Here is a 13,805-nt window from a genome sequence, read left to right as displayed (position 1 = left end):
GAAGCGATTTGGCCTTGCAGTCGATGTTGATGGTTGACCTGGATCAGCCCATGATTTTGAGCAGTTGGGATTCTCAAAATAAATCCACTTTTCATTGCCAGTCACAATTCCATGCAAAAAAAGACTTTCTTTCATGCCGTTGAAGCAAAGTTTTACTGATGACTTTTCGGTTTTTTCATTTGTCTTTCATTCAGTTGATGTGGCACCCATTTTCCTTCCTTTAAAATCTTTCCTATTGCTTGGAAACAATCAGAAATTGTTTGCTGAGTAACATTTAATCTTTCTGCAAGTTGTTTTTGAGTTTGACACGCATCTTCATCCAATAATGCTTGTAATTGTTGGTCTTCAAACTTTTTCAGTTGATCTGGACGTTCTTTGTCTTTCACATCGAAATCATCACTTTTAAAGTGTTTAAACCAGTGTTCACAAGTATCTTGAGATGGAGCATGTTCACCATAAGCTTCCCGAAGTATACGATAACTTTCAGCAGCACTTTTCTTCAAAATAAAGTAATGAATTAAAACTTCTCACAAATGCTCTTTTTTTGGCATGAAATTCAACATTTTTAAGCGTAAAAATATCTATAATGTTAACACCTTCAGAAAATTTGACATATGAAGTTTTGAAGCTTGTTGTCAATACAACAAAATAACATACACATTAAATCGCATATATATATCAACATATGTGTAACTCCATCTATTGAAAAGAAATCCTTATAGTATATACCCCTGGACTATAAGGCTTTAACGGGCAGCCCATTATTGGGTTCCCCTCCCCTTGAAGGGAGTTTGAATCTGCTTATAATGAATTTTCCACACTTTTGCTTAAATCTCTGGTCCGTGTGTAGCTCATTCTTCGGTGTCACGACACAATCCTGGGACAAACACCTCAGCTCGCCGTTCCGGTTATCATTACAATGTTTGGCCTCATGCGTTCCTCCTTTGGCAACCCTAACATTTGATGCCCAAACCCAGAGGATTCCATGGGGAAGGGGAAGTCATCACCCTGGCTTTGGGCACCCCAAGTCTACTACTCAGAGAATGGTAGGCAGTGGCAGCTCGACCTTGCTTACCTCTGAATCCTACTCCGGTGACATGATCACTGGCCTTGACTAGGCTTCCCTCACTTATGGGCCCTCCCAAACCAGCCAAGGAGGACGCTGGATGGGGAACCTCTCCTTCCCATTGCTGAACCCACACTCAACACCAGCTCATTTCATCTCTGGTAACAATTGGATCACCCTTCCAGATTTCCGATTTGCCATTTTCCATCTCTGACAAAGACCTAGCTTTAGGCCAGAAGTCTTCTCCAGTACGGCCTCGGCTCCAGGACCAGGCCCCACAGTCTCCCTCATCACAGGAATGCCCTTCACATGGATTAGACTGTCTTCCTCCCTCCAGAGGCTGACTAGACAGTGGGGACATCCTTCATCTAGTCTAGTCTCCCAGGTATTCCTTTGTTACTTACCTCCTCTTCCTAACTTACACCATGGGGAATTCTTTTTCTGTCCTTCCCAAAAACACTCCTCTGGGATGTCTCCTCCTTAATCTTAACACACTGGGCCTTCCCACGGAGGTCTGGCCAAAGTGCATTATCTTCTATTGTAATACTGCCTGGCCACACTATAAATTAGACAATGATTCACAATGGCCCGAAAATGGAACTTTCAGTTTTAACACTCTCTGAGATTTAGGCAATTTCTGTCACAGCAATGGGAAATGGTGAGTGATTCCTTACGTCCAGGCCTTCTTTACACTCCACAATCCTCCTTCTCTCTGACAAACTCGCTCTACTCATAAAATCCTAATTCTCCACTCAAAGCCCCCTTCTGCCAACCCTGGACATTGACGACCTGAGGCTTCTGATCCGCCCTTCTGAGACCCATCAGGTCCCTTCAACCCTTCTGACCACTCGATTCTCTGCTCCCCTTTGGGTCCCCCAAACCCACCTCCTTATGTCCCTCCTCCGACTGCCCCAATCTTCAGACTCGAACTTTTTATCCACCCCCTCAACCTCCTTACCTATCCCTACTCTTACTCGTTCCTGGGCAACACAGCCTACAGGCATCCTTCCCCTTTAGAGGTGGCTGGGGACAAGGGTATTGTCCGGTACACATCCCATTTTCCATGTCCGACCTCACACAGCTTGAGAGGCATCATGGGTCTTTTTCCACTGACCTGACTACCTTTAACTAAGGAATCTGAGTACCTGACCCAGTCCTATGACCTAACCTGGCACAACATCTATGTTTTCCTGTGCTCCTCTCTAACCCCAGAGGAGGAATGAGTTTAGCTAGCAGCTCAGGACCATGCTGATGCCCTCCATAGAGCAGGACACAGCAGCCAACCCAGTTGATGCTGACACAGTCTCATGAACTGACTCTGGATGGGACTATCAGGTCAATTCTCCAGGGCGCGAACTCCGTAGCCACACGGTCACCTGTCTCATTGCCATACTCAAAAAGGCTTCCTATAAGGTGGTCAACTATGACAAACTTAATGAAATCGCTCAGGGCCCTGATGAAAACCCAGCTCTCTTCCTCTCCTGCCTCATGGAGGCCTTACAAAAATTTACCACCTTAAACCCCACTTCCTAGAGGGAACCCTTCTTCTGAACAACCATTTTATATCCCAACTAGGGGCCCAGTGCACGAATTCGTGCACCTTGAAAGGAACTATGGGCCGTGAGGCTGTGGTGGGCACAGCAGCCGATCCTCCACACCCCACCCCACCATGGACCTCGGTCCCCTGTCTGCCAACAGCCCTGCTCCCGCCACCACTGCTCCCACACACTGCCAGTGCTGGCCCTGCTCGCACCCGCTGACAGCACAGAGCAATTGGGGCTGGCACTGAGTGCAGCTGCTGCCCCAATTGCCCCTCAGGAGCAGGGGGAGGTGGAGAAGCCTTCAGAGGCAATCAGGGCCGGCAGCCGCCGCTCGCACCCGCTGATGGTGCCAAGCGATCGGGACCAGCACCGGGCACCAACAGTGGGTGCAAGCAGTGATTCTGGGACTGGCTACAGGTGTGAACAGGGCCAACACTGGCAGCAGGTGTGAACACTGGGCGGGACTGTGGCATGCAGGAGCAAAGAATTTTCAGTAACCATCAGAGGCTCACCCCGATGACAGTGACTGGTGCCCACCTTGGTCTGGCGCCCCCACTCACCTGCTCCACTATCCCGCCGCAGTCGATGCCCACCATGTTCTGTGCACGCTCCCTGGTGGCCAGCACACATCATAGCGACTGGTTGTTCAGTCTATTTGCATATTAGGCTTTTATTATATGGGATCAGCCCCCATCATACTCTGCAAACTTCAAAAAAATAAACACAGGTCCACAAACCCCTCAAATAGACCTCCTTAACCTTGGCTTTCAAGGTCTTTAATAATAGAAAGGAGGAGACCCAAATCCAAAAACAAAGGTCAGATAAGGCCAAGGTTGAAGCTAGAAGGAGGCCTTTCAACTCCTAGCCACAGCTCTCATGAACCAAAAACAAAGTGCCCATCCTCTAAACAACGGTAAGTCAGGGGCTAAGCCTCCTCCGGGCCCATGCTTCAAATGCAACAAGGAAGGACACTGAGCCAAGTCATGCCCAACCCTGAGGCCCCCACCAGGGCCCTGCCCAAGATGTGGAAGGGAAGGCCACTGGAAATCAGACTGTAGTCTGACCCCTCCAGGTCAGACCTCAGCCAGTCCAGCAAGGCCACTCTCTGGATCTGGTTTGGAGCTCCCAGACCTCCTGGGACTGGCCACTGAAAACTGAAGTTGCCCAGGCCCTGACAAGGCCCCACAGACTTGCATCCCCAGGACAAAGTCTTGGGTAACAATTGTGGTGGCAGGTAAGCCGATCTCCTTTTTAATTGAAACTGGGGCCACTTAGTCTACCCTCCCTGAATTTGCTGGGACCCTTGTCCCCTCCTCAGTCTCTATTATGGGGGTTGATGGACTAGTCTTACTAGTCTGAACTCTTTATCACCCAAACCTTCGGTGTTATCGCTACGGAAAAATATGGCAGTTTTATTTTTATTTTATTTTTATTTTTTTTTAATATGGCAGTTTTAAATCCAAGCAGCTGGAGGCCTAGGAATAGGCTGTGGGGCCTGCTCCCTCCTCCCCCTGCCTTTTCTCCAACCTCATATGCCTATACATAATTTTCCAGTCTTTGGTAACTTAAAAGCTTTGGAGCATTGCTGGGTTAACTGATAAACATCTATGTATTTCAACAAATTTTAAGTTTACCTGATTTTAGCTTTTGTTACAGAAAATCTATGAAGTAGAACTGTAACTGTTAGTGTTTTATGCTTTGTTGAAGGTGTGTTTCTTGAAAGTGAGAGTGTTCATAAATGTCAATCTAGTTAAGAATTCTAATTAAATTGGAAAAAAATTATATGGTTTTGGTAATAGAAGGCATGAGGCCTGGACATGCATTCTGAAGGAAAAGAAAAGTGAGTTAAAGCTGTAAGAAGTGAAAATTGTAGAAAGGTTTGTAAAAGTTATAGATGGGTTATAAGGAGAAATTTTAAAAGGAGGTTATATAAATGACAAGGCCAGTAAGCCAGGACAAGCAGAATAGGGAAACTGAGATAGTTCAAAAGAAGTTTGCAGTCATCTAGAAAATGTAGATGCCAAGCAGTCCACAGCCATCTAGTAAATCCTATTTTCCCTAAACCAAAGACAATTACCTTGATTTGCACTATTCCTCCCCAGCCAGAGGGCAAATAGCTTAAATCAACCTATTCAGGGAGACAAGATAGTGGAAATCCAATTAGTGCCATGTGCTGACAAATAAAGTTAAGAGAATAAACCTCATTTTGGTATATTAAAACAACTCGGTAAATTACATATTTTTCTTCCTTCCTGATCCCTCTAGAATTTGGCAGTTCTTTATGAGTGAATCATGGCAATACATTTCTTTACATGAATTCATTAAGACCAGTTTCTAATTGTGATTTTATTAACCAAGATTTTGACTGGAATGTCATGTCTGAAAAAGATGTGCACCTGGACTCTGGGCACCACCAGAAAGCATTCCTCAAAAGTGATCAAAGCCAATCAAAAGCCACTTGCAAGAAAAAGCCTGGTACCTTGCTTGATCACGTGGTTAATGGCAGTGTTTTCAGATAAGGAACAAAGGCTGCTTTCCTGAGATATGGCAAGGAAAGAACCTCAAGACATCATTGGGGACCTCAAGAACTTGAGGAATTCACCCAAGTCGACAGGTAGTGCAGAAAAACCTGATGACAACTAGGTGACTCAGCTTCTTTGCCCTGAGGGGCTAATTAAAGCTCAATCATGAGATTGCTATTCTTATTGTGTTCATGCAAATAATCAGGACATATTATACCTAGACTTAATGCAATGAATAAATTGGTCTTAATTTGGCTCTTTAATAAAAATAAGGGTGATTTTAGCCCTCGCTGCTTTGGCTCAGCGTCGGCCCTCGAACTGAAAGGTCCCAGGTTCGATTCCGGTCAAGGGCACATGCCGGGGTTGTGGGCTCGATCCCCAGTCGGGGGTTTACAGGAGGCAGCCAATCAATGATTCTCTTTCATCATGGATGTTTCTGTCTATCCCTCTTCCTTCTTCTCTGAAATCAATAAAAATATACATTTTTAAAAAGGGTGATTTTAGAGGGAAAAATGTATTGCAATAGACTCCATATACGCAGTTGTGGATTTTAGACTCTCTAGTTCAGTTCTTTATCTTCAAAAGTATTGTTTTTAATGTTTTTATGTCATTCAGTCTGGCTCAGTCAGGAATGTTGCCCAAAAAGTAATAGAAAGGGCGCAAAGATTAGAGAATGTCAATCAAATTCATGGGACTGCTGGCTAAAGAATATAAATTGGTATACCTGGTTACTTCCCTTCATAGGACCATTGACATTCCTATTCCCCATCCTCATTTTTGGCCCATGTATTCTGCGCCATTTTTCCATCTTTCCTTCAGGACCACTTTTGAGCCTTCACTAACCAGTCTCTCAGGGAAATCATACTGCTGCAACCCTTTGCTCCAACCATGAGGAATATATACAGTGTTCCAGACTACTACAATCAAAGTCCATCCCCCATGACCTCCACATCCCCCCTCAGCAGGAAGTAAGTACGGAAGATATGACTTTTATCCCTATTCCATAAAACAAAAAGGCTGAAATGTTAGGTCTGATCAAATAATTGAATCAATACTCCCTCCCCTGGGAACTGACCTTTAGACCACTTTACAACAGACATTCCCTTTTGCTTAGACCACATTCCACTTGCTAAGACCATTATCTTTTCCCTCAGGACTTTCCAAGGATCCGGACCCCTTTACCCCCGACCGAGTTTTCTGCCCAGAAAAAACCCACCTAAAGTCCTTTAAAATGTCTGACTCCCTGTCCCTGGGTGCTGACACAATTTTGGGGCTCAGCCCACCCGAATCCCAGATGACCTAATAAATTTATAATTCTTTACCCCTTTCGGCTTCGTGTGTACTTCCTTTGAAGACCCTAACAGTTAGAAGGTTTGTGAAAGTTGTAGAAAGATTTGTAAAAGATTGTGAAGGCTATAAAAGTTTGTGAAAGTTTTAAGTTTACAAAGAAAAAAAAAAGAAACACACCAGTGTGGCTCTCAACTGTTATTTAATTCCTTAGACTGGAGCCACGACTATTTCCACAGCTCATTCACAACCCTTGAGGCTTTTTGAGAGTCTCAACAGGTCTTCCTGCTTGGTAATTAGGACCTTCCCTCCCCTTTTCCAGTCTTCTTAAGAATTATCAATGGCAAATTTTTTAAAAATTAGTTTTTTCTGTGAAAAAATCAATTCAAATTATGTATATAGTATTTATGTGATATGTGTTTGTATATTATATGTGGTGAATTTTCAACCTCCAGATGGTATAACTAGGGTATAATCTTTTATTGGCCTAAAAAGATTAAATACTTATGTAAATTAAGAAGAATTCTGTCGTCTGGACAAAATATTTAATATTTAAACCAGTTAAAGTTTGATTAATGTCTTTTAGAGTTATTACAATAAAATGTTTGTTTTACCTAGATTTACAAATAGTTTATGATATAATCTTTTGGTTAAGTATATTCGACAACCTTCCCAAAGTTTATATTTTAAGAGACTTTTTAACTGAAAGATGACTTTGAGTCACTCCAATGAGCCCTGAAATACCTCAAGGATATTCTCTCTCCTTATAAAAGAAATATTTTTAAACTAAAGCAGCCCTATTTAATATGCTTGAAATTACATGGGAAGCTTTGTCAAATGAAAAATGATTGTTCTATTTATGTACATACATTTTTATTAAAATTGATGTTCTAAAGATTTCAACCTGCCCTAGGAAGGAACTTACAAAGATTCAAAGCCAAGTTCAAACAGTGATCTCTCAGTGACACCGAGCAAGCCAAAAGTAATGATTCCCTAATAATTCCCTATGGGGGTGTCCAGCAGAGGTACTTCAGACATTGGGAGTTTATGAATTATTATCAATGCTCAATACACACTTCTAATAAGCCATGTACAATGTTTTAAAATCATGCATATTATCTGTTCTTTATTAAAATTGTGTATTGAATCAATCTATATCTATATATCTATATCTATATCTATATGTGTATATATATATATATATATATATATAGAGAGAGAGAGAGAGAGAGAGAGAGACTTTATAATATTCTCTAGGTCACTTTACATTATTATTATTTACCAAAAATTACTATCTTGGAATGTTATATCTTACCAAAAAAAGCCAAGTTTTTTTTAATAATCAAATCTCTAACCATGCCACTTTAAGTTTTGTCATTCATCGACAGTCATTGTTTTACTCTGATGCATGTTACATCTTTAGAAAAATCCATGAAAAAGACTCTCCAACTTACTCTAAATTACAGATATCTAAGCAGGCCATATCTTTTAACTGTATAAAGACTTATAGCCCTAGCCAGTTTGACTCAGTGGATAGAGCGTCTGCCTGCAGACTGAAAGGTCCCAGGTTCGATTCCAGTCAAGGGCACATGCCTAGGTTGCTGGCTTTTCCCCAGGAGGGGATGTGCAGGAGACAGCTAATCAATTATTCTCTTCCATCACTGATGTTTCTATCTCTCTCTCCCTCTCCCTTCCTCTCTGAAATCAATAAAAATATATTTAAAAAAAGATTTATAGAAATCTAAGGAATGACTGAATGCATGAAAATACTGGCAAATAATCAAGATAAACAAAAGTTTGATTATAGGATTAAATTAACAGAGTGTTAGGACTATAGGAAAATAAAATCCGTAAGGGCCATTTGTAAGATTCCCACCACAGAAGAACAAAATACCAGGAAAAACTTGCTGGACACAAGGAGTCAGACCATATCAGGAACTGAAACTATCCTAAAAACATCTGATTGCACACCTGCATTCCATCCACATTCCAAGCCTACCAGCTCAGCCCCCAGAACCATTGAAGAAAAGAGCTTCCCGCCAGTGACCGAATATAAGGATGAAATTCCAGCTCCTGGGTGCTGCCAATGTCCCCTTGGCTCGGTACTGTGCAGCCCTTCCCTTCAGATATCCCATCCCTCAACCCCCTCCTTAAATAAATTCAATTTTCTTTAATCACTATCTGAGATGGCTATTTAGCCTGCCTGCACACTGAGGATGATTATTGTTCTTATAACTCTGTTAAAAATATTGCTAATTTTAAAATCTTTTTGCTTTCCAAATTAAGAAAAACTAAAAGTAGACATTCTGCATTATTATCAAGGACTCATTAACAAGGTAATAGGGACTTATAAATTAGCAACATTCATCTCACAGTACTCCCAGGAGAAGAATATTTCAAAGACCACAACTTACAACCAGGAGATTTTTGTCCATTGAGAAAGACATTATTTAAAGACTCTCTCCAACAGTGTTAAAAGGCACCTTACCTTATCAGGTACCTAATGGCAAATGGACATCTGCCCATGTCTCTGACACTGGCCTCCATCTACAATGGAGATCAAAGATTTTTCAAGGAGAAAAAAATGGCAGCGGAGTAAGAGGATGCTACACACATGCTCTCTGGACCAAACTGGAATTACACCTAAAATACAAAAAAAACATCCTGAATAATCCACTGAAGACTAGCTAGAGAGAACCCTGATAACCAAGGATGGAAAGTGGAGACTACATAGAGACTGGTAGGAAGGGTGGAGGCGTTAAAGGGCTGGATGGACTCCCATAGTTAGCAGCTCAAGTTCCAGACAGATATCTCAGCTGTGTGTGGGTTGCCACTGAGAAATCTGGAATCTAATCCTCAAGCTGGGCCCCTAAATAGAGAGCATCAAAACTGAGAAAGGTGCCCACATAACACCTGGCTGTGAAAAGCAACAGGGTATCTGTGTGCCAGAGAAAGACAGCTGGAAATTCAGGCACCCACTTAAAGGGCCAACACAAAATTCCCTGTAGAGCCACTCACCTGGGGATCCAACAGAGGAATGGCAGAGTGGACTGGAGTTGTGTGAGCAGAAGCCAGGGTTAGGGGCTCTGGGATTGGAGCTCAGAATGCAGACACCCAGGTTTCCTCGGGTGAGTCATTCCCTCACACTGCACAGGCCAACTTTCTCACATAGACATTTGCAATCCAGATGGTTTTCTAAGGGACAGCACAGTCACCCCACCCTATGGGAAAACACCTTGCACCATGGTGTGGAGCAGGGGTCCTCAAACTTTTTAAACAGGGGGCCAGTTCACTGTCCCTCAGACCGTTGGAGGGCCGGACTATAGTTTAAAAAAAAACTATGAACAAATTCCTATGCACACTGCACATATCTTATTTTGAAGTAAAAAAAACAAAACGGGAACAAATACAATATTTGTATTTGCATGTGGCCCGCGGGCCGTAGTTTGAGGACCCCTGGTGTGGAGTTTCTGAGGCCCAGTGAGAGACTGAGAATAACAATTAGCCACCAGGCAGAAGCAACTGCCACACCCTGTTGGCAAAATTATCACCACACCTATGGATGATTGCCTCAGGGCTACTCAAGACTGAATCCAATCAGTCAGCAGGCAAAGGCAGGTCTCTGGAGGCCTTAAGTCTTTGACTGACCTAATTAGTCAGAAACAGTGTTTAACACTGTCCTAAAGGGATGGGGAAAAAATTTCCATGCAAATGGAAAAGCAAAAAAAACTAGAGTAGCAATATTCATATCTGACAAAACAGCCTTTAAAATGAAGTCCATCACAAGAGACAACAAAGATCACTACATAATACTAAAGGGATCAATCAAAAAGAGGATATAACCCTGGTAAACATATATGTCCCTAACATAGGAGTACCTAAATAATAAAAAACTTCTAGAGGACTTTAAAGGAGATATGGACAACAATATAGTCATAGTAGGGGACTTTAACACCCCGCTAACTTCACTGGAGAGTTCTTCCAAACAAAAACATAACAAGGAAACAGTGACTCTAAAGGACACACTGGATCAGATGGATATAATTGACATTTATAGAACATTTCACTCCAAAGCTGAAGAATATACATTCTTCTCAAGTGCACATGGATCATTCACAAAAATAAAGCACATGTTAGGACACAAAACAAGTTTCTATAAGTTCAAGAAGATTGAAATCATATAAAGCAACTTCTCATATTTCACTGGTATGAAATTACAAATCAACTACAGTAAAAACACCCCAAAACATTCAAACATGTGGAGGCTAAATAGCATGTTATTAAACAATGAATGGGTAACCAGTGAGATCAAGAAAGATATCAAAAGCTTCCTGGAATCAAATGAAAATGAACACACAACAACCCAAAATCGATGGGACACAGCAACAGCATTTGTGAGAAAGAAGTTCATAGCACTACAGGCCTATCTCAAGAAATATTAACAATCAACTATTTAACTCTACAACTTAAAGAACTAGAAAGAGAACAACAGGAAAAGCCCAGAATAAGTAGAAGGAAGGAAATAATAAAGATTAGAGCAGAAATAAATGACATAGAGACTAAAACACACACACACACACACACACACACACACACCTTTCACAGGGGTCGCCTAAGACCATCGGAAAATACATATATAATTACATATTGTTTTTGTGATTAATCACTATGCTTTAATTATGTTCAATTTGTAACAATGAAAATACATCCTGCATATCAGATATTTACATTACAATTCATAACAGTAGCAAAATTACAGTTATGAAGTAGCAATGAAAATAATTTTATGGTTGGGGGTCACCACAACATGAGGAACTGTATTAAAGGTCGCAGCATTAGGAAGGTTGAGAACCACTGTGTTAGCCAGACTCATAAAGAAACAAAAGAGAGGACCCAAATAAATAAAATCAGAAATGAAAGTGAAGAAGTAACCACTGACACCACAGAAATACAAAGGATTGTAAGAAAATACTACGAACAAGTATATGCAAACAAGCTGGACAATGTGAATGAAATGGACAAATTCCTAGAAAAATACAAACTCCCAAAACTGAAGCCGGAAGAATCAGAAAACCTGGAGAGGCCAATAACAACTGATGAAATAGAAGTAGTAATCAAAAAACTCCCAGCAAACAAAAGCCCGGGTCCGGACAGCTTCACAGGGGAGTTTTACCAAGCATTCAAAGAAGAACTGACACCTATAGTCCTCAAATTATTTGAAAAACCTAAGAGGAAGGAACACTTCCAAGCTCTTTTTATGAGGCCAGCATTATCCTAATTCCATAACCAGATAAAAAGAATTGGAATTAGAGGCCAATATTCCCTAATACGTGCTAAAATCCTCAATAAAATATTAGCAAATCAGATCCAGCAATATATTAAAAAGATCATCCACCATGACCAAGTGGGATTTTTTCCAGGGATGCAAGGCTCATACAATGTTCGCAAATCAATAAATGTGACACATCACATAAACAAATGGAAAGACAAAAATCACAGGATCATACCAATAGACGCAGAAAAAGCATTCGTCAAAATCCAACGTCCGATTTTGATAAAAACTCAGCAAAGTGGGAATAGAGGTAGCATATCACAACATGATAAATGCCATATATGACAAACCTATTGTGGATATCAGTCAATGGGCAAAAATTAAAACTACTTCCCCTAAGAATAGGAACAAGACAGGGATGACCGCTTTAACGATGCTTATTCAATACAATACTGGAAGTCCTAGCCACAGTGATCAGACAAGTAGAAGAAACAAAAGGTATCCATATTGAAAAAGGAGGAAGTAAAACTCTCATTATTCACAAATGACATATGGTACAAATAAAACCCTAAAGACTCCCAAAAAAAACTACTAGATTTAGTAAATGAATTTGGCAATGTAGTAGGATACAAAATCAACACCCAAAAATCAATGGCTTTTTTATATACCAATAATGAGTGCTCAGAAAGAGAAACTAAACAATTTCATTTACCATTGCAACAAAAAAATTAAGATACTTAGGAATAAACTTAACCGAGGAGGCAAAGACTGTACTCTGAAAACTACAGGACATTGAGAAAAGAGATAGAGGAAGATATAAACAAGTGGAAGAACATACAGTGTTCATGGATTGGTAGAATTAACATCATTAAAATGTCCATACTACCCAAAGCAATCTACAGATTCAATGCACTCCCTATTAAAATACCAAGAGCTATTTCACAGATCTAGAATAAATACTCCAAAAATTTATATGATACCAAAAAAGACCTCAAATAGTAACAGCAATCTTTAGAAAGAAGAACAAAGTTGGAGGGATCACAATGCCAGATATCAAGTTATATTACAAAACCACTGTAATCAAAACAACCTGGTACTGGTACAAGAACAGGCATATAGATCAATGGAACAGAACAGAGAACCCAGAAATCGACCCAAGCCATTACGCTCAATTAATATTTAACAAAGGGGGGCAAGAGCATACAATGGAGTTAAGAGAGTCTCTTTAATAAATGGTATTGAACAAATTGGACAGATACATGCAAAAAAATGAAACTAGACAACGAAGTTACACCATACACAAAAATAAACTCAAAGATAAAGGACTTAAATGTAAGACAAGAAACCATAAAAATCTTAGAAGAATTCATAGGCAGCTAAATATCAGACATATGTCATATCAACATCTTCACCGATACAGCTCCTAGGACAATGGAAACTAAGGAAAAAATTAAAAAATGGGACTACATCAAAATAAAAAGCTTCGGCACAGCAAAAGAAACCATCAACAAAACAATAAGAAAGCCCACTGCATGGGAGAACATATTTGCCAATGTTATATATGATAAGGGTTTAATCTCCAAATTTATAGGGAACCCATACAATTTAACAAAAGGAAGATAAACAATCCCATCAAAAAATGGGCAAAGGACCTAAATAGATACTTTTCAAAAGAGGTCATACAGAAGGACAAGAGACATATGAAAACATGCTCAAAGTCACTAATCATCCTAGAGATGCAAATCAAAACAACAATGAGGTACCATCTCACACCTGTCAGAATGGCTATCATCAACAAATCAACAAATGACAAGTGCTGGAGAGGATGTGGAGAAAAAGGAACCCTCCTTCACTGCTAGGGGGAATGTAGACTGGTGCAGCCACTGTGGAAAACAGTATGGAGTTTCCCCAAAAAATTAAAAATGGAACTCCTGTTTGACCCAGTAATCCCAATACTAGGAATATATCCTATAAAATCAGAAACACCAATCAGAAAAGATATATGCACCCCTATGTTCATAGCAGCACAATTTGTAATAGCTAAGATTTGGAAACAGCCTAAGTGCCCATCAGCAGATGAGTGGATTAAAAAACTGTGGTACATCTACACAATGGAA

The 13,805-nt window shown here is 40.6% G+C and overlaps 1 protein-coding gene across 1 annotated transcript in view; it reads right to left on the bottom strand.

The window, feature by feature from the left end:
• Positions 1–13,805, bottom strand: part of LOC102243593 (zinc finger protein 30 homolog) — a 48,631-nt gene that overhangs the window by 29,862 nt on the left and 4,964 nt on the right. The window contains exon 2 of the mRNA XM_005879931.2: positions 8,905–9,059. The gene's annotated coding sequence lies outside the window, so the exon portion shown is untranslated. The remainder of the gene's footprint in view (positions 1–8,904; positions 9,060–13,805) is intronic.

The sequence above is a fragment of the Myotis brandtii genome, unplaced genomic scaffold (genome assembly GCF_000412655.1).
Source record: "Myotis brandtii unplaced genomic scaffold, ASM41265v1 scaffold616, whole genome shotgun sequence".
In the NCBI taxonomy this organism is placed as follows: domain Eukaryota; kingdom Metazoa; phylum Chordata; class Mammalia; order Chiroptera; family Vespertilionidae; genus Myotis; species Myotis brandtii.
Note: the sequence above shows the minus strand (reverse complement) of the source record. Positions and strands in the feature narration are given on the sequence as shown.